The sequence below is a fragment of the Malurus melanocephalus genome, unplaced genomic scaffold (assembly GCF_030028575.1).
Source record: "Malurus melanocephalus ecotype Western Australia unplaced genomic scaffold, MMel_1.1 scaffold_130, whole genome shotgun sequence".
Classification (NCBI taxonomy): Eukaryota; Metazoa; Chordata; class Aves; order Passeriformes; family Maluridae; genus Malurus; species Malurus melanocephalus.
Window position 1 is genome coordinate 599,266 of NW_026623362.1, and position 6,000 is coordinate 605,265.

Genomic DNA, 6,000 nt, shown 5'->3' on the forward strand with positions numbered 1-6,000 from the left:
GCTGGTGTTAACTCTTAATCATATTTGCCCTAGAGCATACCTTGTCCTTTAGAGGTTGCTTCAGCTGGCCTGCATTTCAGTATTAACCCTAGTGCTGAGCAGTTTCACCAGGCAGGGAGATGAGGGTGTCTTATACTCCCAGCCATCAAATAATCCATTCAGCACTCCCTGTGCAGGTTAAGTTGCAAGGCTTATAGTATGCACCGTGGTGGTGCAGCAGCAGGAACACTTTCCTCTGATGAAGCAACAGTGGAAGTGCATGTACAACTCAGTGCAATCAATATCAATTGTGAAATTCACTGCTGGAGGAGGCTGTGATAGCCAAAAGGGATAAATTGTCCCACTGACATTAGACACTGAAAGCAGCAAGGAAGTACATGCTGGAACTTAGATTCATGACCACCACGGATCTGTTGCTGACTACTCTGTGGCCATCTGCCTGTGACCTCTTTCAGAGAGGGCAGCAAAAATGTCACAGTCCTGTGAAACTTTGAAACCCCAACACTCCATGGGACAGACTAAACAGACCAACCTGGTTTACTGTACAGGCTGAGTAAAATGAGAGTGAGACATAAAATCCCAGTTATATAAGTCATCTAAGTAATTTTTTTTATACACCAGAGTAGAGAACTGCCTTCCAAACGTCAGATTTTTGTCTTAACCAAGTTGGTTTTATGCTTGCATTTGGTTAACATCTTGAGCTGCCCCCAGTGGAGTTCCACTACTGGGAGCKGACTCCAGTCAGGAAGTATCTCAGCATGTGTTCCTGCAAGACATCAGGGCTTGGAGATGCTGGAACAGATGCACAACAAATGTAACTACAAAAGTGGTCAGAAGGGCTCATGTGACAGCCTTGTGCTGGAAAMAGCAGCACAGTTACCTAGATGATAACTTGAATCATCTTCCATAGTAGCTTCCCAATGCATTTGTTAACAGCCTGATCCACTGTGCATGCAAATTACCAGGGATCTTTTCCTGATCCACAGTGACCACAGCTGAAGGTTTTGGCTTGAGCACTCCATGTCAGGAAACTYGTAATGAGAAAGGTGCATCATTTATCTAATTCACATGTAACTATACACATCACTAGACCCAGCCTTAACCAAAGAAGTAGTGTTCCAGAGGAGTGGGCACAGGCAGGTGGGAATGGGTCTGGGATGGCTCCTGGATGGACACATTAGAAATGGCTGCAGGATAGCCCAGGGATGGAGAGCTTAGGTGTTGGTTCACTGGGGCTAGATGGGCCATTTGCTGTGTGAGACAAGGGTGACTGGGGGCAAGGGAATGCTGCAGTGTTGAAGCTGAGTAAGGGGAGAAGAATTTGTGGGGAGTAAAGGGAAGATAAAAGGCAAGTATTGAATTCCAAACAGACATGTRCAGAAAAGTCTTGGATGTGTGTTCGACCCTCAGCTTGAGGTTGAATGTGGCAATAAGGGTCTCATTCATCTGCAGCTTAAATGAAATTCTGTGAAGGGATAATAAAGCCTGATTTTTATTTTAAACTCTTGGGATTTTAGGAGTTAGTAGTAACTAAACAGCACATTTTGAGCACAAAGACTGCAGATAGTAATACACAGTTATCCTTGTGGCATATTCCAGTGCCAAAATGGTTGGGTCTGATTTTGTTCAAAACAATCAGTTTTCAAAGAACCAAACCATTTAAATTTCTAATATCTATCAAGCTGTGGCTTATCTGGCAAGAGGGGCTTCCTGAGAAAGCYGTTTGACAGAGCTGGGTGAGCTGTGATGTTCATGTGACCCACCACAGCACCGCTCTGAGCTGGAAGCTGCGTTSCTGTTTTGGATCACTTGCTTTCTTCTGGAGCAGGTTTGAGCAGTAGCAGCCCCAGGCTGCTGCCCTGCCAGCCACTGTCCTGTGAAAACATCCTCTGAGATATTAGATAAGTTCTTGAATTGTGATGAATGTTTTCTTTTTCTCCCAATTCAACTGTATCAGGAGTTTATTTCCATATTGTCTGAATAATTTTCTTGGCTGGAGCTACTACATATTTAAGGCTCTCTTTGTTCAGTTTTCATAATCAAGGCTCAGTCAATCAGTGGGCTCTGAAAAAAAAATAATGGATTGATATGAAGTATTGAGTGCTTCTGCTGGCTTATGAGACTTTAGTCAGAATTGGTTTATTCCTTTAGYTTCTTATTTGTAAATTTAATCTCCCTATCAGCATCCAAAGCCATATTGCTTTCCTGCTTCTGCCAGTGTTGTCTGCTTAATCCTGTGCACATTATCCTCTTTGGTCATGAAATTCAATTCCTTTCTGTTTCACAGGTTCAGAGTCAATGTCCAATTGTAAAGTGAACCATAAAAGCTTTGTGTTTATGTTGTCTATTGATGTTGTGTAGCATCCTGGGGTGCTTACAAGAAAGGCACTTTCATAGCAGGCATTTGACTGATGGATTGAAAGCACCATCTCCCTTAAAAACCCTCCCTTGACATTTTATAATCTGTTTTTGTGGTTAACACATTTTCTAGCTAAAGGCAGTTCACCAGGTGACTGAGAATARGATTTTCACTAGCAGATGAATGAGCATTTTGTAGGTAATACTAATACAGGGTTCACATTATCATCCATCACATTAGCCAATAATTAAATCCCTGGGTGAATAGCTAGCAACCAGAAGCAACAGGAAAAGGAACAGAAWTTGCAAATATATTACCTGATAACCAGGGCATTACCTGGTTCCTGATGAATTTAATACTTGAATTTGACTTGAATTCAYGCTGCAGCACGTGAGCAAGTCTTGGATGCGCAGCTGTCAAAGGGAAGTCTCCCTGTGAAGTGTCTGTGGAGCTTTGCCCTTAATTAGGTAGTGTTGGTATGATGCTTTGAAGAGGTAAAGTGCTAAGTGGAAATGCTAAGTGTTGTTAATTAATTAAACACTAATCCTCATGAATGAATAGCATGAGGTTAAATAATGAAATGTAAGTATTGTTATTACCGCAATTGCTGTTTGGAGAGCAAATTTTTTGATATTGTGTCAAGAGATGGGAGCTATCTYGGAATTGTTAAAGCACAGCAAAACATCAGCCAGTTTCAGCTAAAGCCTACAAGGTGGCTTGTCTGCTGCTAAGGGAGTTAATGAGGGCTGGATTTTCTTAATTTTTTCATCCTTCACAAGTCTTCCTTAGCTCTTATCCTTCTACTGAGGAGAGGTGCTAATGACTGCTTTTCTTCTCTTGCACCTACGCCTAAGTCATGCTYAGATGGGCAGGGATTGGAGTAATGTAGCAACATTGCYGTGTTCTCATCCATGCTTGTCTCCCTCTGCCTAATATGTAAGTAATGGTGGCAATGCCATAATCAGAGGGAGGCTCAGAGATAAACAGACTGGCAGTAGGGCCACCACACCACCATTAGCATGGAGCCAGAGGTCGTGTGTGCCCTCAGTGACAGACTATTCGTGGTGTGTTTGTGCTCAGTTTTACTGTACTAGCCCGTGTATCAATGGTCATGCCTTCCTCATCCCCTTCCTTTGTCATTTTTTTCCTTATGCTCTTCACGTGCTGCTYTTCTCTCTCTTTATGCTGTGTTGTTCCAGTCTGCAGTTGTGCTTTTTTGAGAAATCACATTTCAAACAGCAAACATTCCCGTTTCTATGCTACGTGCCCTCAAGTACATTTCTTGAGTACCTTGAATATCTTATGCCCATGTGTTTGTTGATTCCCTGGGTACGACCCAGCCCTCCTGTCTCTTGGAGCAAATTATTTTACCTTCATCCCTTCCTATCAGCATATAATTTCAGACTCCACCATCTCCTCCRAGGCCCAGCTGAAGCCCACCACTAGAAAAATCCAAAGAAGCATGTRGTAGTTTTGGTGTTACTATAGGCAGGTACCTGTACCTTTCCTCAAAAGCCTTGCTRATAGGATCTGATCAGAATCACCTAACAGACCAAATTTACTGCAATGGAAAATGGTGTTGCAGGATTAACCAGGGCACTACTTCATGGTCACCAAGAAAATGCATGCACACATGGGCAATTTTTTTAAATTTACCACAATAGCATGGTCAAATTGTMATTTTTTTGAGATTAAGAACTCACTAGTTTTTACATTAAAAATACCATTTTTTCAGGTTATTTGGTTACTGGCTAAGATTTTTTTCTATTATTTTTCTATTCTATTTCTATTCTATTTTTTTCTATTCTCCATTATAATTTCAATTGCCTTAAATGGGTGAGTTAGAGCCTCTTGTGTTTCAGTTAGTATTGTCTGAAGTTAAAGACACAAGTGGAAAGTGTGTCAAACATGTGGAAATGTAGTCAAACACGTACTCATGATGAAAGGACAGTAAACTTAGAGAACTATTACAACTACTGGGTCAATTATTCCTCATGAATTTTTTTCATAACTGTAATTGGAAATGCTGGAGTCAATGTCTTTGATTTCAAGTGGCTGGTGATTACAGTGAGTCACAGATTAGAGACACCGATGTGGTTAATGGGGTACACCATTCCCCTGCCTCATGGAAGATGTTCCTATCCCAGTGGATATACAGGTATTGTGAAGAATGTAGGAGCTCCACAAGAATATCCTGGAATATCCTGCCCAATGGTTTGGGAASCAAGTCATGCTCCAARGGTCTGCCTGAGTAGGACAGGACASCRTGTCTTCTGCAAGGGGAGRCACTGRTGATCTTGCCATTTTGTTCTGRGCTMTGTCTTGTGACTATGAACAACTCTGGTTTCACAGTAGGATCTTCTGAGAGTRAAGCTTTCATTTTAATGTGTCCACACTTCCTGATGAAACCCATTCTGCCCACTTGGGCCAGCCACACCTCTCCAGTTTGTAACAGGATCAACCAGGCCTCCAGCAGCAAAATGGGACTAATGAAATGCAGAGGTTACTCAGGTACCTTACCTTGCATACACTGAAGTGTAGATGAGAGCTGGAGTTTGTGAAATTTAAAAAGTATCACTACTTTCACTCTTGAACATGTTCYTTCTTACTGTTGTCTTCTAAGCTTTCTTAAATCCTTTGTGCCGTATCTTCTCATATTATCATGTAAGGCATTTTATATGACTCTTACTTTATATGAAGTTGGATCCTCTTCATTCTTTTATTATGTAGAGCTTTCATACTTTGGTTTCTTGTGCAGCCACTGGAAAGAAGTAACTGTACTGAGATATCTCTTGGAGGGACAGCTATTACTGCCCACCYCTGACTATGCAGGAGCCCAGATCTGGCAGATAATCACTTGCTGTAGCTTTTGGTGGCTTTCTTGCATCTGGACAGCCTCAGGCCACACCTAAACTGGCAGAAGTGTCAGCACTTTTGAGCTCCTGAGTCTTCTTCTTATTCTGGYTTCTCCCAAACCACTACCAGGAAGGAATCAGCCTCTTTATACCACACCACACACACATATACATATGCACATTGATTTGCGGCCAGAATTCTGAGAAATTAAGGAAAATTCTGTGGAATCCTTTACTACTCCTCCCTCTGACTGATTTTGGTGGGGCTCAAATCTCTGTCTCAGGGGAGAATTTCACTCCTCTTATTTTGGATACCTGACTAGAACTGTCTCCCTCACCACTCCATTACCACACAAAGCTCCTTCTTGACTGTTCTTAAGGCAGTTGTTTTCCTTCGACAATGCTCGTTTCCAGTGCAGGTTTTTCTCTTTGATAAAAGCAATTAAAATGATTACWTTGATTAATCACTGTCCAAATGTTAATTTTATCTGATTATAGAGAATGACAAAGGGTGATAAAATAGCATGCTGGGATTTCATGAAAATGGTCTCTCTGCGGTGTGAGTTCAGAATTTTGAGTTTTGTCCAAAAACAAGTCAATGAATGAATTTTTTTCAGAGCTCACTTTCTGTCAAAAGGCCAAGCTGACTTGGGGAAGAGGGTGGAGCTGCCTGTTCAGACAGGATTTTTTAGGTTTTGCCCTTTACCTCTGGAGCCAGAGGTCTGGCTCTCATCCAGCTGTACCAAAAAAAAAAAAAAAAAAAAAAAAAAAAAAAAAAAAAAAAAA

The 6,000-nt window shown here is 41.5% G+C and overlaps 1 protein-coding gene across 5 annotated transcripts in view; it reads left to right on the forward strand.

Moving 5' to 3' along the window:
• DYNC1I1 (dynein cytoplasmic 1 intermediate chain 1) overlaps positions 1-6,000 on the forward strand; it is a 185,861-nt gene that overhangs the window by 147,524 nt on the left and 32,337 nt on the right. The gene's annotated exons all lie outside the window — the stretch shown is intronic.